The following is a 25,312-nucleotide window of genomic DNA, read 5'->3' on the forward strand; positions in this document are numbered from 1 at the left end:
CCATGGAACACACGTTGGAATGTGGGTGAGGGATTGAGACAGGACTTTGTAACAAAGTGCTATGTCATCATAAAATGGTTCAAATTTGTACTGTCCATGCAGTAGCCACCCACCCCATGTTGCTTGTGAGAACTTGAAATGTGGCTAGTGTGACCAAGGACTGAATTTTTAATTAGCATTTGAAAAACCATACATGACTAGTGGCGCCATATGGGACAGCATTGAATTGGAGGTTGGCAGGCCAAGCTGAGTCAGTAGGCTATCCACGGTGATGGAGAGATTATTTTAATCAATATCAGTGGGTATACACATGAGAAGTTGTGCTAAAGAGATTTTCAGGGAGAGGAAGGGATCCAGGAGACCGCTAGTTATTATATGAATAGCCAAGTCCAGCATAGTCATTTAGTGACACAGGGGATGAGGAAGAAGAGCAGGTGTGGGTCAAATGTGATTCACTATCTTTTAGATAAAGAAGAAAAGAAAGAGTAAGATGGAGAACTGGGTGAATGCTGTTGTTTGAGGAGCCAACATTGATGATATACCCTATTAAGGAGATTGTTATATCGATCATATAGAAGGACACTCAGAAACTATGCTGTTACTGATTCTAAAGGAGTTTTAAAGAAAGGGTGAAGGTTTAAAAGTGTCAAAATCCCAGAGAGGCCAAGTAAAATAAAGACTAGGAACTGTCCAGTGGGTTGGGATTTATGTCAGAGTTAATTAGAAAAACAGTTTCATCACAGCTTTAAAATCTCTGTGGGCTCAATAGTTGAGAAATAAGCCTTTGGTAAGGGTTGATAAATGTAGGCTATGTCTTTTTATTTAAACTTTTAACTTTATATAAAAATAATTAAATAACCATAATGACCCAATTGCTGCTTTATACAAACCCTCTCACACAAACGTATGCATTCACCTATTGGAATATACCAACTATTCATCAGAAGTCTGAGAGAACCTCCAGGAGATAACTCACATAAATAATCTTTGTTTTCCTTTGTCTGAAGGGGAAATTTCTGCTCTTTTGGAAAATGATTATTGTTCTGAAACTATCTATTGTCTTTCTTATGTATATATGCACACTTTCAGGGAGAGAAAGCACTTCTTGTCTCAGGATCATAACCTGGCAGGGGCAGATGGTCACTGGTGTCCTAATGGTTTGGGTAGCATGGACAAAATCTTGCTAGAGAAGCAGCAAGTCAAACCCTGTGAAGTAGTTTTAAAGTTCTTGATTGGGCTGACTTGTCGAGTATCTTATCATTGTGTAGAGGTGGGTGAGGGGCAAGAAGAACATAGTGGTAACTGGATATTGTGCTCTAACTCCTAACTCTCACCCCCAGTCTTAGAATGACTGGAGAGGATGCCCCTACTTCAGAGCACAGCTGGAGAAGGTTATCTAAAAGCTACATTTCTGCTCTGGTGCTGCACAATGTTTTCCCTAGACCTTTCCAGTGGGGTCACGCTGACAGAATTGCTAGTTCCCAACTGAGGAAAAAGGGCCAGTGTACTTTTGGAGGAGCTGTGGGACTGTCACAATCAAGGGCAAAAAAATAAAAAAATAAAAAAATGGCTAAGATCTCTAGAAAAGCATCCATGAAGCAGGAACATTGGTTGGTCAAACATTTATTAACCCCCAATGCCTGGTTGGGGTCTTCAACCATCATTTCACATTTATAGGGAGAAGTTCTGTGAGACATGACTCATGTAGGTCTAGTGTACAAAATGAACCCGGAACAGCTGTGACACTAGAAACCAAGGCACTATGAAACACCACCAGGGTCCAGAGGAGCAGGGTTGTGTCATTTGGACTTGACTCTCAGTAAGGATTGTGCCTGCAGTGGACTAAAGCACATCAAGAGTGTTTTTCTGTGTGAATTGCACCTGACGGCAAGCAAATGGTTGGCTGATGAACAAGAGTTCCTCGTTATGGAATTCTTCAACATAAATGAAAAGGAATGTCAGAAGTAGAGTGTCACGTTTTTTACAACCCTTAATGAAATAATGCATCCACACAAAGATTGTCAATGGCTGCTAACCTTGTTAAAAGAAAAACAATCACAGAGACTCTAACAATCAGTATTTATACAGTGTTATTGCCAAAAAAAATCAAACCTCAGTCTATTCTCATCTATCCAATTTACTGGAAATATAGAAAGGAGAGAAATATGTTAAATAAGACCACAGTAATACAAGTAGCAGAATCCCAGCTGGGGGAAATCTTATAGAACAAACAATCTGACTTCTTTAAGGAATAAATTGTGAGCAGAAATAAAACAAAACAAAGGAACACTATAGATCGAAAAAAGAGACATCAGACAATCACTGTTATTTGGATCTTAACTCAAACAAAATCAGAAGTTATTTTTTTTTTTTGCACTTGAAAAAACTAAATACTGTATGGATATTTAAGGGTTGTATGGAGTTAATAATTTTAAGAGGACAATAAGATTACAGTTATTTTTGAGTCCTTATTTTTTTAGAAATGCAAATGTAATGTTTAAGGGTGAAATGATATGTTGTCTGGAATTATGTTCAAAATAATCTAAGGGCAAGGCAGAGTAGATGGGGGTATATTTTGTTAGACAGCAGAATTCTACACCCCTACTCAGCCAGGGCTCTTAAAGGTCATGCTTAGAGTAATTGTGTGGTTGGAGAAGGAGTCCAGGTTAATGTGGAGGAAAACAGTCTGTCTACACTTTCATGTGGACATATAAACCTTCCTTTCTGTTCCTATCCTAATATATAAAAACCCAGGGTCCATAACGTCCAAAACGACTGAAAGCTTGACTGACCGGAAGTCAGTCCTGCAGTCAGTGCTGGGTTCCCATGGTGACCCAGCACTGACTGCCACTGCTGTGGGCGCAGTGACCCTGCACTGACTGCTGAGGGGGCTGTGGATCAGGCCTGGAGAGAGGCCTGGAGAGAGAAGCAGGGTCTGAGCCATAGCCTCCCTGGCAGCTGTTGATCGGCCCTTGCCTCTCTCTTTCTTTCCGAGCCTGGCCAGCAGCCACACCTCTCTTTCTCTCTGGTCCTCCTTGGGGGCTGCTGATCAGCCCTGCCTATCTGATCATGCTCAGAGATAGGCCCGGAGATGATGACTGGCATAGAAACTGACTAATCAGAACCAAATCTGGGTGAATTGTGAGGAACCAATGGCTGCCTAGGAAGCAGAGCTTTTGATGCTGACTGGCATAGAAACTGACCAATCAGAACCTAATATGGGTGAACTGTGAAGGCAGAACCTAAGGTGGAGGCTGAGGAGGGGTTTTTAGGGCAACAGCTGTTTGGTGTAAGGTGTAAGAAAGTGGTTCAATTTTTTAATGACCAGTTTGGTAGTACAGTGCATATGGCTGGCTATCAGTCCAGATATAGGGATTATGTATTTTTGTCTGTCAAGAGCATCTCCTCCTGCTGAAAAAGGCTCCCTCCCCCATTTAAGCAATCATATACTATATAATCTATCTATACTAATAAAAGGGTAATATGCTAATTAGACCGGGTCGACCGACCATCTTCCGGACATCTGACTTCCTTCTGGACAAAGCCATGGTGGTGGGGTCCAAGGCAGAGGCAGTTAGGGGCGATCAGGCCAGCAGGGGAGGGCAGTTGGGGGCGATCAGGCAGGCAGGCAGACGGGGTAGGGGCAAGCAGGCAGGCAGGCAGAGGCAGTTAGGGGTGATCAGGCAGGCAGGCAGGTAAGCAGTTAGGAGCCAGTGGTCCCAGATTGTGAGAGGGATGTCCAACCCACAGGGATCAGGCCTAAACTGGCAGTCGGACATCCCCCAAGGGGTTCTCGATTGGAGAGGGTGCAGGCTGGGCTGAGGGAACCCCCTGTGCATGAATTTCGTGCACTGGGCCACTAGTCCTATATAATAAAAGGCTAATATGCAAATCGACCAAACAGCAGGTCACTATGACATGCACTGACCACCAGGAGGCAGATTCTCAGAAGCTGCCCCCTGATGGTCAGTGCACTCCCACAGGGGGACTGCCACTCAGCTAGAAGCTGGGTTCACAGCTGGTGAGTGCAGTGGTGGTGGTAGGAGCCTCTCCCACCTCCGCTGTAGGCGGGCAGTAAGGAGCGAGTGGTCCCAGACTGCGAGAGGGAGCAGGCTGGGCTGAGAGGACCCCCGCCTCCCCCCTGTCCCTCAGAGCACGAATGTCATGCACCGGGCCTCTAGTCTATTTAAAAAGAGTTTCTCCCTGGTGCTGTAATTCAAATTTGGTCCCATGTGGTATTAAGAATTATTATTTTCTCTTGTTTTAGGATTTTCCTGCAACTTGAGCACTGATCTTTATTTTCATTCATGTCATTTCATCAGTAATGCAAACATGGTTTAATTTTTAATTTATTTTAATTTGTCAGATGTTCTGAGTTTTTTTGGGGCCAAATTTGTCCAATTCCAAATTTCCTTCTTGAACAGCAGTTCATGAACTCTTGCTAACTGCTACACTCCTTAGTAATCAAAATCTTTCACACGGGGAACATTGGGTTTATTTTTACACTGCTTGGCAAATTGACCTCTCTGGAACTCACAGTCACTAAACTCAACTGATTCCTTCAAAACTGCCTAGCTTTTCTCCTGTTTTCCTCTGGTTGGCTTGCTGTCCCAGTTTCTGGAATAGTCATTTCAACTGTTATAAACTCTATCCCAAATTCCATCCCTTCCTCCTTCACCCTGAATCTCAGCAGATGACTACTCTTGCTACTAAAGCATGAAAACAGAAACCATTATATAGGAACCCCATCAACCTTCCTGCATATACAAATAAATATGAATATTTGGTGCCCATCTCTCCCCCAGCTCCAACCACTGGTAAATAATAGAAGCCAATAACTCCTCTACGAACTATTCCATTTATGCTTTTTAAATAAACTTACCCAATTGAGTATCTTTATTGCATGTTTTTAGCTTTTATATCTCTACTTGGTCTTTCCATCAGTATTGAAATATGGTTCAGTCTCTCCCATTTTGAAAATAAAATAAAACAAAAACAACTCTCTTTGGATGTCATAAGATCACAGTATCTTCATATAATCAAAGCTAAAGTTTTTGAAAGAAATGGCTGAATTCACTAACTCATTTTCTTCACTTCCTATTCACTCTTCAATGCCATCTCTCCTGGTTCTTTCCCACTGCCAACAAATTCTGCTCAGGACCCAGTAGTACTGAATTCTATAAAGCCAGAAGATGATTTTCATTTATACTTGACTCAGCTTTTCAGTAATCTTCAACCTAGTTGAAGGCTCCCTCCTCCTTCTGATACTCTCTTCCCTTGGCTACTATGATCCTGTTCTCTCTCCATTTCTCCCTTTCCTTCCCCCTAGCCAGTCCTCCACATTCTCCAATACCAGGTTGTCTTCTGTCCATTCATTAAGCATTAATGTCATGCCTTTATCTTATTTTACTCTCTTCCCAGGCAATCTCATATATACCTGTAACCTCAATTATTGGTATCCAGAGTATTTCCCTACTTTATTGTCCTATTGAGAGTTTTATTCTGAGTCCTGTTGGGTCTCTATTTTCAATATATATGTAGTATTTCCCATGAGAGTCTTATAAGCATCTCAATCCCAGTATCCTGAAACTGAACTCACACTGTCCCCCCAACATGCTTAAGACCCTCTAAAGATTTCCCTTTATTCATCAATTCATCAATTCATCAAACTGTCTCAATTAATTAAAAAATCGTTTGTCTCTGATTCATGCATATGTAGTAACTAGAGGCCCGGTGTATGAAATTCGTGCATGGGGAGGAGGATGTCCCTCAGCCCAGCATGCACCCTCTCCAATATGGGACCCCTTGAGGGATGTCCGACTGCCCGTTTAAGTCCACTGGGATCAGGCTTAAACGGGCAGTCGGACATCCCTCTCACAATCCAGGAGTGCTGGCTCCCAACTGCTCGCCTGCCTGCTTTCCTGATTGCCCCTAACCGCTTCTGCCTGCCAGCCTGATCACCCTCTAACCACTCCCCTGACAGCCTGATTGATGCCTAACTGCTCCCCTGCCAGCCTGTTTGCCCCTAACTGCCCTCCCCTGCAGGCCTGGTCATCCCTAACTGCCCTCCCCTGCAGGCCTGGTCACCCCTAACTGCCCTCCCCTGCAGGCCTGGGTCTCTCCCAACTGCCTTTCCCTGCAGGTCTGGTTGCCCCAACTTCCCTCCTCTGCCAGCTTGGTCACCCCTAACTGCCCTCCCCTGCAGGCTTGCTCGCCCCCAACTGCCCTCCCTTGCAGGCCTGGTCCCTCCCAACTGCCCTCCCTTGCTGGCCATCTTGTGGCGGCCATTTGTGTCCACATGGGGGCAGGATCTTTGACCACATGGGGGCAGCCATCTTGTGTGTTGAAGTGATGGTCAATCTGCATATTACTCTTTTATTAGATAGGATAGAGGCCTGGTGCATGGGTGGGGGCCAGCTGGTTTGCCCTGAAGGGTGTCCCGGATCAGGGTGGGGGTTCTCTTGGGGCGTGAGGCGACCTGGGCGATGGGCCTGTGGTGGTTTGCAGGCTGGCCACGCCCCCTGGCAACCCAAGTGGAGGCCCTGGTATCTGGGGTTTATTTATCTTCTACAATTGAAACTTCGTAGCCTGAAGCGGAGCCAAGCCTTCTGCTTGCTCCATGGCAGCAGCCATTTTTTTTGGATTTATGTATCTTTTATAATTGAAAATTTGTAGCCTTAAGCGGAGCTTGGCTCCCTCCATCGCTGGGGGCAACCCTAGCCTCCTGCTCTTTCCAGCTCCGTGGCTGCCGCCATTTCTGTTTGGTTTTATGTATCTTCTATCATTGAAACTTTGTAGCCTTGAGTGGAGGCCTAGGCCGGCAAGGGCAGGCGGAAAGCTTGGCTTCTTCCATTGCTGGGGAAACCCAAGCCTCCCTCCTGCTCTCTGTGGCCATAGTCATCTTGGTTGGGTTTATTTGCATATTCGCTCATGATTGGCTGGTGGGCGTGGCTGGTGGGCATGGCTTGTGGGTGTAGCGGAGTGATGGTTAATTTGCATATTACTCTTTTATTATATAGGATTATTACATTTATATAAAAATCACAGAAATTGGCTATAAAAGTAGAAATTAATTTTTTTTCTGTTAAAGCAGAAACAAGATCTGTTCTTTAAATCTGGCCATCCTTATACTTGACTGGAGGGCTGAGTGGTACGAATTTCATCTTAATCCAATCAAATGTGATTTATGTTATTCATGAAATAACACTTTGCACCCAGCTAATATTAATCATAGAAGACCATGTTCTTATCTTTAGAATTCATCAATAAGGTAAATCTTATTTTCAGAATTGATTTCTTCCATTAGTCACCTGATATAGGCAACAGTTACTTTAATTTCCTTCTACCTCTCAGGAGGATGCCAAAAAAAAAAAAAAAAAGTGATAAAGGTGTCAGTTGGGGTTTTTATACTTGTCATCTTAGAAAATCCCTGAAGGTCAATTCTACTCCTTTGCCTCCAACTAATGGTGTTAGATAAAAACAAATTCTTGCTTTTTAAACAGCCAAAAATTTGAGATGTTCCACAAACATACTGATAAGACTTCTAAAATGGTTGAGTGTGGAGTGTGGAAGGAAAGAGGGTGAAATTTGTAACACTATTTATTTCAACTTGAATATAATTGGCTAAGATACAATGAAAATGAACATAAGTTTGCATTGAGGGAATCAAAATATATGAATTGGAATCCCAGCTCTTTCATTAAAACCAAGGCTCAGCTAAATCACATAACAACACTGGGTCTCAGTGTTGTTCAACAAACAAGATCAAATGCCCCACTAGCAATTCTTGCATGTGAAAGAATTTTGTAATTCAGTTATAAAATTATAAGCTATTGCTCTCTTTAAAAATGTGTGGATTTCCAGATTTTCAAAAAATCAGATTCAGCCCCACTCTTGCTTAACATTTGTAAAGCTTCCTGTTATGAGAATACTTTTATCCAGAGACCCTGCGGGAATCCAGAGACAGATCCAAACCCCTCCTGGATTGCTTGTGCCACTCACATCAACCCAGGCAAACAAATAAACAGGCAAACAAAGTAAACCTGAGCCTTTTATAATTGTCCTGTGGGACGGTGTCCCAGAATTTTATTCCAAGGCTCATGTTTATTTTGGTTCATATAATTTCACTTAAGACAAGGCTGTCAAACATCCGCTGTGAGATGCTTAGGAAAGAATGTGCTTTCCCCAGTTGAATATTTTCTAGATGTGTAAAAATTCTATAGGACAAAGTTATTATTAATGAATTGAAATTTAAAGAAACGACGACAGCTCGCTTTAATCCCTCCTTATATTTGAGACTGTTTATTTAGTCTGTTCTAGTCTATTCCTCTGGTTCATTCCTTGACCTCTCCCCTTCTCTCTCCCTGCACCTCCCCGAAGGGGAAGGTGATCTGGGTACGACTTGGCACCCCCTGGGGTTCTCTGTGATGCTGTTTTCCCATAACTGATGGTGTAAGACCTTCCTCAGCTGGCCTGGTTCTCTAGGTTATTCCTGTGACATGGGTATCTCAGTTATTAGATCCAGCATGCCTCGCCCTTGTTAAACTTTCTATAGCATAGCTGATAATAATATTTTGCTCTCAATATGCCACTTTTAGTCCACTGGTTAAGAATCCTGGAAGATAGTACTGAGAATAATTAGGCTTCTCTAAATGTCAGCAGATACATCTAGATAGAACTATTACAAAGCTGGAATGATCCAATCTTTCAGCATCTCTCCTAGATTGTTCTCTGTTCATTCGTCAATATTTCATTGACTTTCAACTTATAAAATTGTTGAATGGGAAGAAGAATCATATTTTGCTCATCTGCTTATATATTCTTCTTTATTGAAATCAAGTACTTCAAAGTACTAAAAATGTAGAAAATACCTTTTTGTTGCCAAAATTAAATATTTATATTTTAGCATCCCTTTATTACCAAATAAAAGCATAACTTCTTTATTCTCTTATTCTTTGTTGGAAAATAGATCATCAATGTATTATAGACATTTTACCTACTTTTAGAGAAAATTCACCCAAATATATGTTACAGGATTCTTTTGTTTAAATTTATTTATTTTCCCCAATCCCTTACCTCCTCCCTTCTGGCAATGATCAGCTTGTTCTCCATGTCAATGAGTCTTTTTCTGGTTTGTTTATTCATTCATTTATTTATATTTGTGGTTCAAAAAAATAAGTGAGATCATATTGTATTTGTCTTTCTCTTTCTGACTTATTTCAATTAGCTTAATATTCTCTAGTTTCATTTTGTTTTATTGGTAAGTAATATTCCATTGTATATATGTACCACTTCTTTTTTTTCCATTCATTGATTGATGGACATTTAGGTTGCTTCTATATCTTGGCTATTACCAGTAATGCTGCAATGAATATAGGGGCACATATGTCTTTTCAAATTAGTGTTTTTGTTTTCTTTAGATAAATACCCAGAAGTGGGATTGCTGGATTGTATGACAGCAGCATTTTTTATCTGTTGAAAAACCTTCATATTGCTTTCCATAGTGGCTGCACTAATTTACAATCCCACTAACACTGCATAAGGGTTCTCCTTTCTCCACATCCTTGCTAGCAGTTGTTATTTGTTGATTTATTGATGATAGCCATTCTGAGAGGTGTGAGGTGATAAATATTGTGGTTTTGATTTGTATTTCCCTGATGATTAGTGATGTTGAGCAAATATATGCTTCTTAATTCTTTTAAACACAGATGGCTAATCCTATCTAATAAAAGAGTAATATGCAAATTGACCACCACTCCAACACACAAGATGGCTGCCCCCATGTGGTCAAAGACGGCTGCCCCCATGTGGACACAAGATGGCCACCACAAGATGGCCAGCAGGGGAGGGCAGTTGGGAGGGACCAGGCCTGCAAGGGAGGGCAGTTGGGGGCAATCAAGCCTGCAGGGGAGGGCAGTTAGGGGTGACCAGGCTGGCAGAGGAGGGAAGTTGGGGGTGACCGGGCCTGCAGGGAAGGGCATTTGGGGGGGACCCAGGCCTGCAGGGGAGAGCAGTTAGGGGTGACCAGACCTGAAGGGGAGGGCAGTTAGGGGCAAACAGGCTGACAGGGGAGCAGTTAGGCATCAATCAGGCTGGCAGGGGAGTGGTTAGGGGGTGATTAGGCTGGCAGGCAAAAGCAGTTAGGGGCAATCAAGAAGGCAGGCAGGTGAGCAGTTGGGAGCCAGCACTCCTGGATTGTGAGAGGGATGTCCAACTGCCCACTTAAATGGGCAGTCGGACATCCCTCGAGGGGTCCCAGATTGGAGAGGGTGCAGGCTGGGCTGAGGGACACCCCCGCCCCGGTGCACGAATTTCATGCACTGGGCCTCTAGTACATATATACAGTTGTTCAAGCTTACCTTTGAAAAATAAAAAGTAAATATATGTTTTATCCACAAAATGGTGAAGATTAATACGAATACTACTAATAATGGCACCGAGGATCTGGGGATATAGGGATCTCTTATACTCCTGATAGACATCTACATGATCATTCTGAAAGCATGAACTTTACATAAATATTCTGAAAACAATTTTTAAATATTTATGAAAAGCTTATGCTCCTCAACTCAGCAATTCTACTTTTAGGGAACACCCAAGAAAATAATTGCGGATATTCACACAACAAAGCAGCTACAAAGAAAAAAATTGTAGTCTTGTTATGATAGATAAAAATGGGATGACATTTGGATGGTTAAAGAAATCATGGCACAGTTGTTCAATGTGCCTATTAAAAACCTATGGAAGTAGTTTTCCTTGGGTGAGACTTCCACTTCTTTCTCCTGCATGAATTCACTTTGTATATCTTTAAACAATAAACACATGATAGTTTTTTAAAAATAAAATGTTAGTTCAGTAAATGTTTTAAAATAACACCTTTCTATGACCCCTGAAGGAAAACCTCATCGTTCCCTTCCCTCTCTGGATTTCCTTGCAATGATAGCCTACTGGCGAAAGTGTTTAATGGGAGAAATCAGGTCATTGTGGTTCATCTATTACTATTATTATCTTAAAATAATACAACCCATTGATTATCTCACTCTTTTAACATAGGCGGAAGTTGAGAAACAGAAAGGGGGAGATGAGAATGGACTATAATGTCAAATTAAGGAGAATGGGTTTTTCTTTATAGTCACTGAGGACAGTATTAATATGCCAAATACTTTTTAAAGTTGGATTTATGTTAACGATGCAAACAAATGACAGTCACTCAGTAATTTAATAGGATAATCTTGTTAAGATTGACACCTAAGCAAGGTCATTGTGAATTTTTTTTCTCAATAGCTCAAAATGTTGAAATAGGTATTTGAGTAACAAAGCTTTATCCTCTCACTGTATTTAAATTTCATTCAATTATGTAAAGCCATTTACAGTCTTGGCACCAAACATGCTGAATAACTTTTTTTTTTGGCGGGGGGAGGCATTTAATTTGGGCAGTGTGTGAGGTTTTTCTTTAACTCAGCCTGTTTTAGCAGCATTGTTGGAAGAGTTGTTTCAGTTTACTTTGTTTATACTTTATTCAGGTACTTTCCTCCCAAATAAACAATTTAAGTACAAATAACATTTGCCTTGACTTCTAAGACCAGACGAAGCCTGTTGTCTTCCTTGGGTCCATGGGGAATTTCAAGAATGCTGAGAGAACCGCGTTCTTGATTATCCATTATGTCCACTGAATTAATTTCCAACAATGGCCATACATTTCTTTAATGACTTTTCAGAACTTCCAACAAAGTCAAAATTTCTAAGTGTCAGAGATTTTTATTTGTGCAAAGTAAATTGCAAATAGAAAGGGTGGCTATTGTAGGTACAAAAACTAGAATCCTTATGTCTTTTCTTTAGTGCATGCATCTAAAAATGTCAGATTATTGATGCCAAGATCCCTTTGAATGGAATGTCATTTGCTCTTCATTACAGATAGATCAAATGCAGCTCTGAGTCCAAGGAAAATCAATCAATGATGATAAGCCCCCAGAGGAAGCTAGCTTGTCATCTCTCTCCAAATCAAGCCATCTTTGTTCCAACAGTGTGGCTTTAAATTTGTAGATTCAGAGTTCTCTAAAAGGGCATAAATTCCTATTGACCTTAACTAGAAAAACTTACTCTCCCCAAATCTGTTATGAAATGTGACCACATGGACCCTAAAGTACTATTTGAGCTTTTCAGCATCTTTCAGCTAAATGACAAACCTAAATGCAAACTCTATGACTAAAGGACAGTGGATGAATTTGTCAACATTCCTGGGGAATTCAGTCAGGAATCACTGAATGATTGTTTTATAAGCATATATTTTCTTTTGATGGTTTAAATTATTATAGTGTTGACAATGACTTATTTACTAATCAATCTAGTTGTATCTTAACATAGTTAACTTTTAATTAGCCTTAGATGAATGGTCTACCTTTTTGAAATGGTTTAGCAGGACTTCTGTGTCCAGAAAGACCAATAAATAAATACATGATCCATGATCCCACTGACAGATCTGTTGTGAAGCCAAAGCATTTCTAAGCTTCTGTAATAAACTGTGCCATAATTATGATGCTGGTTTAATCAATTCTACTCATAATTTATTGATTTTTTCAGTTCAATTTATTGAACTATACTTTATAGTCCAATATAAAGTATCAAACTATAGCTAATCACTTTGAAGCTGCAGCACGTAAGTGCATGCAAAAGCATCAGTTTCTATATAGTTGTGGTTTTTCTGCACACGTGGCATACATTTCATTCCTTGCTGCCCAGTTAGGTGTGGTTTTATACATTTTAATAAGCCAGGTTCACTGTTCCATTTGCTTCCTTCAGGCAACAGTTTGACTGTAACTTTCCATTTGTGAAAAAGGGGTCTGATCGTGTAGAGCTAAGTGATCAAAACTCTGAAGTTCAACTTTAGGGTATCTTTTTAAAAGACAGACAACTAAATGATCACATTGTTTGCTACTGGACACCTAAGGACTGCATGTTGATCTTGGCCATCTTGAGTTTCTCTAGTTCCTTGGGTATTGTTGGGTTGGGGAAAGCAACATCCGTAGAGTTCAAGTGCTATTGGCAATGTAAAGTAGGATTAGGAGCTCATATTAGGGGTCACTGCCTACCTCTGATTCCCAGATCCTTCACTTTCTAAATCTGAGAACTTAGACAAACCCCTTAATATTCTGTGTCAGTTTACTCAGCTATAAATTTATAGATTTATAAAGGGAAAAGGTTCAGCAGCTAACCCAACTCACAGGATTTTTTGTGAGGATTAAATGAATCCATACGTGTAAAATTATTCCAGGCATACAGTACTCACTTAATAAATGGTAGTTATTATTATTTATCAAGTACTATTAGGTGATTTCATATGATATATGACTTATTTCTCATAAGGATACTATAAAATGTTCATCTCATTTATAAATGAGGAAATTAAACATCAGACATGTAAATAATTCACCCTCAACTCATACAAGTTAGGTCACAAAGCTGAGATTCTTTGAGCCCTTGAACAAGGTTGGATCTCTCCATAATATCCTCCCTTAGTAGCCATAACATTTCAATGACACACTCAATACACTTGTAATTATTTGTGAAGTGTTTATTGTGTATTGCATGAGAAAGGATTCACATCTTTCTTGTTCAATATTCCTAGAACACTTGGCTAAAAGCACAGAGGATCTAAGTAAAAATGTATTGAGTAGATGAATGAATATGTTGATTCTAAAGTCTTTCTCTTTTTCAACACACACACATTTTATCTACTTAAAACTACAACCAAGAGACAGTACAGTGTTGGCTTCACCATCTTCTTCTCTGACAAATAGATTTTCTGTATTATTTGTAGTATTCAAAATGCTACTTTGAACATAATCTATAACATTCTTTTTAAATAGTACCTAGCAAAAACCTATCATCTCATGTAATAAAACCTCACTCTGTATTATGGGTTCTCATAGGTTTCTTTGTGCTTCATTTTCCTTCCTCAAACCCTCAAAACCTACCATCTCTTTCAAGGTAGAGTTTAGTGGTTTAAAAGCATATGTTCTAAACAACTTAGCCTGGTAGATGTTCCAGAATGGAAAATTTTTATGTTCTCTAAGCATGGAGGTTGCGGTAAATTTGAACTACCTCCTGGGGATTCACGACACACATGGACAAAACCCTACAGGGATGAACCTTTGTAACTTTGTTTATCCTAGAATCTCCAAAGTTTATTTGAAAATAGTCTTTTTTTCCTAAGTTATAACTATTAATTCTTAATTCCCACTTTGGGAATGAACAGGCTATAAAGATCTTAATTAAAATCTTGGCTTCATTGGGTATAACCCTAATTAAGTAATCAACCTCAGTAAATCTCAGTTTTCTCATCTGTATAATGAAGATGACTCTATTTGCCTCATAAGACACTCATAAGGAACCAGTGATATAACTTGTGATTATATGGAAAATATACATAAATGTCAGCTCTCTCCCCTTAGTAGGGTGATTGTGGGTTGGGTGGAGTCTTCATTTACAGATGAAAATGGAGAGGAACACAGCTAAATAATGGCAAAGCCAGAACTCGACTAATTAAAAAACTTGCTGCTCTTGTCCTCTAAATATCCTTTGTTCCAATAAATCAGCACATCTATATTTAATATATTCCTCTAATGTGAGGTTTTAAAAGGCTTTTCTGACTATGCACTATGATTAAGATACTCATCAACTCCTTGTTCATTCATAAGTCAAAGTTTTTTATTCAATTTTGCTAAAAGATTACAAAATTCTTTTGTAATTTTGAGAAAAAACTAATTGATGTGGCTCCCCCTCCCATTCTATTTCTCTAGTTTTCAAATGCTATTTTATTTTGGATATTAAGGAGGTAAATAAAAAAATATTCGTATATTAGTTATTGGTTACTCTTTAGAAAAATAATATTGATGTGAACAAAATCCTAAGTAGATTTAGGTAAGATTTGTTGTTGAAAATGGTTGTTAGTTTTAAAGTTGAATTACATGTTCAAATGAAAAATAATAAGAGGCAGTATTTAGTGGAGATAAGAATCATGAGGGAGAGTGGTGGTTTTGTAGTACGGAAGGTGCTAAAAGAATCCAGGATGAAAATGACTAATGCCGGCATCAGGCTGGGCCTTCGTGGATAAAGAATAATAGAAGATCTTTGATCTTTAATAGAAAAATGTATTTTGTGTATAGAGAAAATTCCAATCACCTTGAGAAGGACACCTTTTATGTAACACTAAATTCCACTGTAACTCTGAAATCTCAAATTCCAGGTAAAGTGAGTTGTTCCTAAGTCATTTCATCTGTAATTAACTGGCCTTTACCTTCTTTTATTAGAAATTACAGATTCTTGCATAATAGCTAATATGCCAACCTACTAAATTTATCACTATATGGAATAAAGTGCAATTTAAGCACTTAAGGGGAACAATATCAGCCAAATGCTGATAACAGTTTAAAACATATACCCATAAGAAATGTCAGCAGAAATAAAATGTCTTGACTGAGAGGACAAAAGCTGCAGTGAAGCAAGAAATACCTGTGGCACTCACCTTACAGGACTATGGGAATACAAAGCCAACGCGGAGTAGTCAAGGTGCTGGGAGCCTTTCCTGCCCTCATTTATCTACATGTGTTTGTATTTGCTATTGTCTAAAGATTAAGAAACTTTCTGTTTTGGGGAAATTCAAAGCATGACTTTAACACAGTCTAGAGTTGTAAATTTTTAAATTTTGAACAATCCTAAGATAAATCTTATCTTATAAAGATTTATAAAACTTTCATTAAGTTTCTATCATGATACTGCTAATATTTAATTGGATGATATTTGCATCTGAATTTCTATAGAATAAGTTGAAAAAATTTGCTCTTCTTTTAAAAGTGTTATAGACTGAATGTTTGTGCATCCCCAGAATTCATCAGTTCAAGCCCACCCCTAGTGTGGTTATATTTTGAGTTGGGGCCTTTAAGGAAGTGATTGAGGTTAAAGGAGGTTATAAGAGTGTGCTCTGTCAGATAGGATTAGTGTCCTTATAAGAAGAGATACCACTGCTCTTCTTGTTTTCTCTCTCCCTGTCTCTCTCTTCTTACACACAACCAGAAAAGACTATGTGAGGACATAGTAGGAAAACTGTCTACAAGCCATAAAGAGCTTCCTCACCAGAATCTAAATTAGCTGGCACCTTGGTCTTAGACTTCCTAGTCTCTGTAACTGAGCAAATACATTTCTGTTGTTTAAGCCACCCAGTCTGTGGTAGTTGTCATGGCAGCACGAACAGACAAAACAATGCATTTGAAATATTTTAGATAACATAAGAAATATTTCTTCCATAAAGATTTCTTAGACTTGATAGAAAAAATGAATATATTATCTTCTATATTAAATATATCTAGGTACTTGATTTCAGAGATGGAGAGAGGAAGGAGAGAAGAGAGAGAGGTAGAGAGAGAGAGAGAAAGACAAAGAGAGAGAAAGAGAGAGAGAGAGAGAGAGGTGAGAAAGAAGCATCGACCGGTTGCCTCCATATGCACTTGAACCTGCAGCCTAGGTATGTGCCCTGACTAGGAATTGACCCACGACCAACTGAGCAACCTAGCCAGGGTACTTTTTAAATTTTTTAATAAAAGCTTTTTTTCTATTACAAAAAACCTCTTTGCATCTTTAGTTCTGGCTTCTGTTCACTATTCGAATGTTATTTCTTACTTTCTCCCACATTCTCTAACCAGAATTAAACAATGTTTATTTTATTGGTTGTTTTAAAGACCAGTTTTGATTAACAAAGATATTTTTAAATTTTCTATTACTTTAAATCATAGTGTTTTATAATTCCATTCTTCTTTATAATTAACTAGAGGCCCGGTGCATGAAAATTCATGCACTGGGGGTTGGGTTCCTCAGCCCAGCCTGCACCCTCTTGCAGTCTGGGACCCCTTGGGGGATGTCCACCTGCTGGCTTAGGCCCACTCCCCAGGGGATCGGGTCTAAGCTGTTAGTCAGACATCCCTCTGGCAGCCTGGGAGCGCTTGAGGGATGTCTGACTGATGGGGAGTGGGCCTAAGTCACAGTCAGACATTCTAAGTGCTGCAGAGGATGTGGGAGAGGCTCCCATCACCACTGCTGCACTCGCAGCCATCAGACAGGCTTGTGGCTGAGTGGAACTCCCCCTGTGGGAGCAGACTGACCACCAGGGGCAGCTCCTGCATTAAGGGTCTGACCCCAGGTGGTCAGTGTGTGTCATAGCAACCAGTCATTCCACTGATAGGGTCAATTTGCATATTACCCTTTTATTATACAGGACTAGAGGCCCAGTGCATGAAATTCGTGCATGGTTGTATGTGTCCCTCAGCCCAGCCTGCACCCTCTCCAATCTGGGACCCCTCAAGGGATGTCCAACTGCCTGTTTAGGCCCAACCCCCCGGACATACCTCTCACAATCCAAGACTGCTGGCTCTCAACTGCTCACCTGCCTGCCTTCCTGATTGCTCCTAACCACTTCTGCCTGCCAGCCTGATCACCCCCTAACCATTCCCCTGACAGCCTGATTGATGCCTAACTGCTCCCTTGCCAGCCTGATTGCCCCTAACTGCCCTCCCCTTCAGGCCTGGTCACCCCTAACTGCCCTCCTCTGCAGGCCTGGGTCCCCCCCAACTGCCCTTCCCTGCAGGCCCAGTCGCTCCCAACTTCCCTCCTCTGCTGGCCTGGTCATCCCTAACTGCCCTCCCCTGCAGGCTTGATCACCCCCAACTGCCCTCCCTTGCAGGCCTGGTCCCTCCCAACTGCCCTCCCCTGCTGGCCATCTTGTGGCAGCCACCTTGTGTCCACATGGGGGCAGCCATTTTGTGTGTTGGAGTGATGGTCAATTTGCATATTACTCTTTTATTAGATAGGATAGAGGTCTGGTGCACGGGTGAGGGCCAGCTGGTTTGCCCTGAAGGGTGTCATAGATCAGGGTGGGGGTTACCTTGGGGTGTGGGGCAGCCTGGGCAAGGGGCCTGTGGTGGTTTGCAGGCCAGCCACGTCCCCCAGCAACCCAAGCAGAGGCTCTGATATCAGAAATTTATTTATCTTCTATAATTGAAACTTTGTAGCCTTGAGTGGAGCCAAGCCTCCTGCTTGCTCCGTGGCCGCAGCCATTTTTGTTGGGATTTATGTATCTTCTATAATTGCAACTTTGTAGCCTTAGCAGATGCCTGGGCCGGCCAGGGTGTGTGGGAAGCTTGGCTTTCTCCATTGCCGGGGAAACCCAAGCCTCCTGCTCGCTCTGTGGCTGCAGCCATCTTGGTTGGGTTAATTTGCATACTGTCTCCTGATTGGCTGGTGGGCATGGCTTGTGGGTGTAGTGGAGGTATGGTCAATTTGCATATTACTCTTTTATTAGATAGGATATTTCTGGTTCTCTTTATGAAGGAAATCCAGGATGACTGGATGACTGATGATTTTATTTTTAGTGTTTCTTGTTTTCTAGCAAAAGTGCATTTGAGGTTATGAATGTTCTCCCCTGACTGCATAATATTGATTCTGTCATCACTGATATTTAACTGTTAACAGAATGAGATTTCCATGTTGATTTTTTAAAATCAAAGAATTATTTCAAAAGGTGTTAAAAGGCTTCCTCTCTGTCTATTTCACATAGTGATTGCAGGTTATAAACTATGAATATGATTGATTCTGTTTTTACTGTGTGGAATTTAATTTTTTTCATGGCCTAATAAATGCTATTTTGGCTTACACATAATAAATATTTGAAAACTATAGGCATTTTTAGTTTTGTGTGTAAAATTTTATGCATATATTTATGAAAACAAAGTTAAGTAGGTTACTCAAGCCTATATGTTTTTTCTACTTGCTATGTTGATTTTTTGAGAAGTCTTCATTAAAATTTTGCATTGTAACTATGCACATAATTATTTCTAACATTTTGTATGTGTATTTCAAAACCATGTTGTCACCAGTATGGGGGTGTTGTACCACTTTGTGTCCATTACCAATCAGATATGCCTGCTCTGTATTGTTGGAGACCTGGGCACTGGTCTATTAAATTCTCCTTGTTGAAATATGAAGAATTAATTCTATTTTCCTGATTAGACCTTGACTAAAACAAGTCTCTTAACCAAATATGGGTTTATGAATCAGGCATAAGAAGTTTAATGGAAATCCAGTTTTTTGGGTGAGCATACCACCCCTTCAAACAGAATCACATTTGTATTACTATGAAGAAGGGGAAATGAATAGTAGCAGTGTCTGCACAGCTTTACCGTTTTGTTTTGGTTGTGTGTGTGTGTGTATGTGTGTGCATATATGTGTATTGATCAGTTTGATAGTTCATCTTGTATTAGAAAAGAATTTTGATATGCCTGCTCTTAATTTATATATGAGATTACATTTCCCATGCTTTTTTGTATACTCACTCTGTTCCCCCATTCACTGTATAGGGATCCTTTTGTAAGAAAAATATCCAACTTGGAAGATTTTAATAAATTATTAAATTTAATTAATTATTAACTAATAATTTATTAATTATTATTAGTCAATGTAAGTTTAATTTTTATTCTGTCTTGAATTTTCAGTTGCTACACATTTCTTTCTCCTTGCTTCCCAGACCCTTCTCGCTGCTAACTTTATGAAACCTTCCCCCACATTGTGTTTCTTCTTCTGTTTCCTGGTTACCCACCAGCAGCCTCTCTCCCTTTAGCTTTAAACATAAAGCTTAATTAGATTCCTACATACTTGAGTGATAGTATGGCTGATAGCTAAATCTGTGGGCATGAGATTTCTCTTTCTCATGGTGATTGTAATTAGCTCATTAAAGAAATGCTCTTAATTTATTTATGAGATTACATTTCCCATGCTTTTTTGTGCACTCACTCCATTCCCCCATTCACTGTATAGGAATGCCTTTGTAAGGAAAATATCCAACTTGAAAAATTTTAATAAATAAGGGTTTATTTTTCTCATATGTTAGTGTCTTCTGGCAGTGGTTATGTGATAGTTCAATGATGCTAGATTGAACATCTCTACAGTTGTGCTGGCCTTTCCTTATGGTTACAAGCCCACATTCCAGACGAAAAGAAAGTACCAACCATGTGAGTGTTTTCATCATTATGCCCACATTCCAGATAAAAAGAAAGTACCAACCATGTGAGTGTTTTTTTTATTAGAATTTTTCCAAATCACTTTGAAAGATACATTTTCTTACTTGTCCATAGACACCGTCAGCTGCAAGAAAGAATTGGAAAGCAGGCATTCTTCCCATAATCAGGTAGCTTCATAAAAAAAATCAGGGATATATCTATGCACTTACTTCTCAGTCCCCCAGGGGCATTAAAAAAAGGGGGGGAAGTGGATCCTTGGTAGATATTTAATCATATGTGTCATACTTCATATCTTTAGAAATTAAATCCTGTGTAGACATTTTGATTAGAATCACTGCAAGATTTCCAGTGATATTATATTTTTATGTAAGTTTTTATCTTTTTTCCATTTTGTCAGGATTGGGCATGGTGGAATTTTTCTATGTTGAATCAGAGGCCTCTGTTTTTTTATTCTAATTTTCTACTTTCAATCTATTTTGCACTCCATTTTCATTTTGTAATTGGTCTTTATTATCTTAGTAAGAAATTCAGTTAAGCCAGTTCCTGTTTCACAGGACTTTACAGGAGGGGAAAATGGTCCTTCAACCTCTCTGTCTTCCATTGTCCCCATCGCTTCTTGGGCTGGAGTCCTACTTCTTGGGGAGCACCATGCTTTTCTCCAGTCCGGGCCTCTCTGCATATTGGATCCTTTGATTAGAACACATGGTCCTTCTTGTCTCTATGAAAAACTCCCATCCATTCTTCAAGAACCAACATTCTTCAAGGTCCTTTCTCTTTGAATCCTTCTTCAGCTCCTCAGATGTCATGGTAGCTGCTCCTCAGCAATCATGTCACCCTGCTGTCCTTGCTGGAGCTTACTTCTCAGTCCCCCAGGGGAATCATGGGGATCAGAATGGTTTATTCATCTCATTATCCCTAGAACTTAGTACAGTGTCTGTAACATGATGAGAATTCAAGTATTGGACTAGATCAGTGGTTGGCAAACTCAGTCAACAGAGCCAAATATCAACAGTACAACGATTGAAATTTCTTTTGAGAGCCAAAGTTTTTAAACTTAAACTTCTTCTAACACCACTTCTTCAAAATAGACTCACCCAGGCCGTGGTATTTTGTGGAAGAGCCACACTCAAGGGGCCAAAGAACCGCATGTGGCTCACGAGCCGCAGTTTGCCGACCATGGGACTAGATGAATAAATAAATAAGTGAATCAAGTCACTTGAATGAGAAAAGTACTCTTTCTAGATTACTAAAGAATATTTTTTTAAAAAAACACAACATAACTTAAAAAAAATAATATCTGAGAAGCCTTACTCTGTCTAGCACTACCTATCCAAGAGCTAATCTCTGAGCATACATTTGGGATTAATTGTGAAAGTCTGTCTAATCTCTCTTTCTCTCTCTCACACACATCACACTTGTAAACACAGAGAAACTCAGGCAAAAGCATGCCTAAATTACCTATACCTATACATGTTAATTCTAAGTTTCTGTTTTTATAATAGCTTACTTAATTATTTATTGATCTTAAAAAATAAAACATTTTTTTATAACTGGCATGGAATTAAAGAAATAATAAAGCCTTTAGTTGCTATATTTATAAGATGTGCCTTCTTAAAGATGTTCTTAAAGATAAAAATACAAAGAAGTGTGTGGGCATTGACATGTTCGTGGGTGTAAACTGTAATGTGCCAGAGAGTTGAAAGGCTTATTAAAAATGTGAAGATTAGCCTGACTCCAAAATTCACTCTTAATTTTCTCTGCTTTTTTTTTTTTTTACTTGAAGATATTTTCTATTTAAAATGACAGGGGCCTACTGCTCCCAAACTTCCAAGTCTAAAAAATATTGTATAAAATATTGCCAAATTTCCCCTTAGTGTTCCTCTCACTCATGATGACAGAATGGCCTATATGAATCCAATCTAATAATTTGACTCTCAGAGACTCGGATTTTATTTTGGGCAACACACCTCCCTGAAATGTCTGATTCTTAGGCTTCCTTTACGTGGGAGGAAGAATACCGATGTGAATGCATTAACTCTGGTGACATGCTAATATGACATAAGAATTGAGTGGAACAGCATGTGCTTGAGAGCTGTCACTCTGAATGACAGTTTTCCCACTGGTGAGTCAATGAGGAAAAGAGTCCTGTCGGATGGTGCAGTATACGATGGAAATACAGGGTACAGTGATGCTGCGTAGTTTGTCTCATAGACATGCCCAAAACTTCAGGCTAAATATCAGGTGTCTCTTTTCACAGTGTGTCAAATCTTACTTTTCAATTGCTTTCACAGTGAAACAGAAATTAGAGTTTAAGCCTTTAATTGACCTTCATCACTCTCAGTTTTTTTTTTTCTCCTTTCTTCCTGTCTTCAGACCAGTTGACATCTTTGGAATTCCATCTTCAGTGACCAGTCAGGTCAGAAAGCAGGTAGGCTTCCCCCATCATTCCAGAGGTACTGCTGTCTGTTTCCAGCATGGATAGCAGGGATACCTATCAACCTGGCTCAGACCACTCACAGCCTCAGAAGAATCCTAATCACATGTCTTTTCTGGGCCACACTTTACCTGTCATATACATACCCCCGCCTCCACACTTACCCCATGTCCACCAATGGTGACTTAGTCATATCTTCCCAGTGAAACCTCACATATGCAACTTCCCATAAATAAGGAGCAATGGAATGGGCACATTATTTTATTTTAGTCCACCCCTCTCAGTTGTGGTGGAGTTCTCAGCAGCCTCCCCTGGTGTTCTAGAAGGTCATGGAATAATCAGGTCTAATGAATTATAAAGGCCCTCTGATCTATGAGGGAAATCAGTTCCTGCCCTGTGCACACTCTCATCTTTCTTATACTGACATCAACCTCTTTCCAGATGTGATGCATTAAGGCTACACATTAATTCCTCATCTTATTTGATTGAAGCCAAACTTATTGCCTGACCTAAAATGTTTGTCTATTTTCACCATGCCTTTTTCCTCTTCTATGTCTCTCACTTTTTTCCTTCCTCCTTTAAAATATTCCTGGGCCCTCACTGTATGGCGTGAATTGCATGTTGGAACTGGGGCTACAGTGGGAAGCAGATCATATGTACTCCTGACAGTCCAATGGGAAAGACCAAATCAGATGGAAAGAAGAAAGAAAATAAAGGAAGGATTGAGCTTAAGTAATTTATAACAGAGAGGACAATTGTGAGGAGGGAAACTTGAGCAGAGAGCTCACACATAGGCGTGAGCCAGGCAAGAAGAAGAAAGAGAATCCCAGACTGAAATATCAGGAGTGCAAAAGCTCTGAGGTGGCAAATATAGTGGTACCTGTGAAGAACTTAGTGGTACCTGTGGTCAAACAACAGTAAGAGCGGTGGCTATATTAACAAGATGAGCCTGGGATGAAATGCAGGATGCTGCAAGACAGGGAGGGGGTTTTGGATTTTGTTCATATTGGGAGGCCACAGCTGCTTATTTTCCTGTGTAGCAGAGAGGCAAAGGAATTTGATTAGAATGAGGCAAGTCAGGAAGGCTATTCAGAAAGCTATCCATGAAACTATAGCTCACAGAGAATTGCAAGTGGAATGAGCTGGTAGCTGTGGAAATGAATACAATGATGGGTAATGACATATTTTGGAATTCAGATGGATAATGCTTGACTTGGATGGGAAGAAAGTGAGATAAACAAATCATGGGCAACTAAGATTTTTGGTATTACCAACAGGGTTGATGGAATTAAATTTTCAGAGATGTAAAAGACTGAGAGAGAATCAGATTTGGAGGAAAATATCAAAGGCACATGTTTTATTTAAGACCCTGTGAAATATTGCAAAGGGAAATGTCAGATAAGTTACTAAATAAATGGGTATGAAGTTCTCAAAGAAATATATGTCTTGGAGTCCTCAGCATTTGGAAGGAAGATGCAGCTGATAGAATCCTAAGGACAAGAGCAGAATTCAGAAGTTTCCAGTTCTAAACTCTAAGGAACTTTAATATTTCAGAGGTTGTGCAATGGTAATAAGGAGAGTATGGTTTCACAGAGGAAAGGCACATTTTGAGAAAGGAGAAGTAGTCAACAATGTTGGATGCTACTGACAAGTAAGAAAGGGATTGAGACATGTCTGTTGGATAGAGCAAAATGGGCATCACTGAGTATCTCCCTATAGTTGCCTGAGTTCATATTTTATTCTCTAATATGAGGACCTATCAAGGCTTCTCAACTACCTTAGATCAAGCAGAGCTACCTCCATGCCCACTCTCGAGTCATTTTCTATACCTTCATCTCTTTTACCTGCCTCCAGCTCCAATCTGTTGTTTTCCCTGCCTCATGACAATGGCCCAGCACCTTTTTCTCAGAAGAAATAAAAGCAAGCAGCATTAATTCCCTTGGCTTCCTCCTCTCCATCCCCAAGCTTCTGTGTAGCTACAGGGGTCCTTCTCTCTTTGTGCCTTCATTGATCTCATCTCTCCCTTTCTTTTCTGGGACATCATTTCAGCAATTACTACACCTGAACTTTCTTGTCTTTTATTTGCTTCTCTGCCCAGAACTTTGCTGAAGCTTTTCCATCCCCAAATACTTCTTGAATCTGCCTGCTTTTCAGAGTGCCATTCTAACTTTCTACCCTTGACTGGTCTATGTATATATATTCCCTAATTCTCCCATATAAACAGTGCTCTTCTCTGAGTTCTGCAACACTTGGACTCCACCATAATAGTGCCAGTATTCACTCAGTGCCTGTTTTTGCCACTAAATTATGAGTTCCTTGAGGGAAGGTGGCCACATCTTATTTTTCTCTGCATGCTGCTCACTGGACTGTGCTTGATATAGGAAAGTAGCTCAACAAATACATGATGAATAATTATTACTAGTATAACTTGGAAAATATGATTATTAACATAAAATATTGACTTTAATAATGCACCAAAGCTTATACTTCTCCACCATGACCCAGTTTTCATTGGTGGACATACTTGAGTGTAGATTATATAAGCTAAACCAACACAATCCCTTTGAGAAAATGCATACATAACCTTTCTTCCAAACTAAGCCAATATATTAAAAATACTAGAAGTCTTTTGCTGACCCTAGAGAGATAGATCTCTGACCTACAAATAATACACTATTAAAATCCTAGATTCTGCCCATAAAGAATTGTTGCAAGCTTAATTGTTGCCAAGCAGAGAGGATTCTGCATTCCTTATCCACTGAAATGTTTTAAAAACCAGCTGTTGCAATGACTATACTAACTTGAGAGTATTTGA

At 39.8% G+C, this 25,312-nt stretch overlaps 1 long non-coding RNA gene across 1 annotated transcript in view; it reads left to right on the forward strand.

Moving 5' to 3' along the window:
• The window catches only part of LOC308257279, a 330,605-nt gene that overhangs the window by 66,203 nt on the left and 239,090 nt on the right, over positions 1-25,312 (forward strand). Inside the window, exon 6 of the long non-coding RNA XR_013961548.1 lies at positions 22,437-22,491. This is a non-coding gene — a long non-coding RNA (uncharacterized lncRNA). The remainder of the gene's footprint in view (positions 1-22,436; positions 22,492-25,312) is intronic.

Source organism: Plecotus auritus (genome assembly GCF_963455305.1).
Source record: "Plecotus auritus genome assembly, chromosome: 8".
NCBI classification, from domain to species: domain Eukaryota; kingdom Metazoa; phylum Chordata; class Mammalia; order Chiroptera; family Vespertilionidae; genus Plecotus; species Plecotus auritus.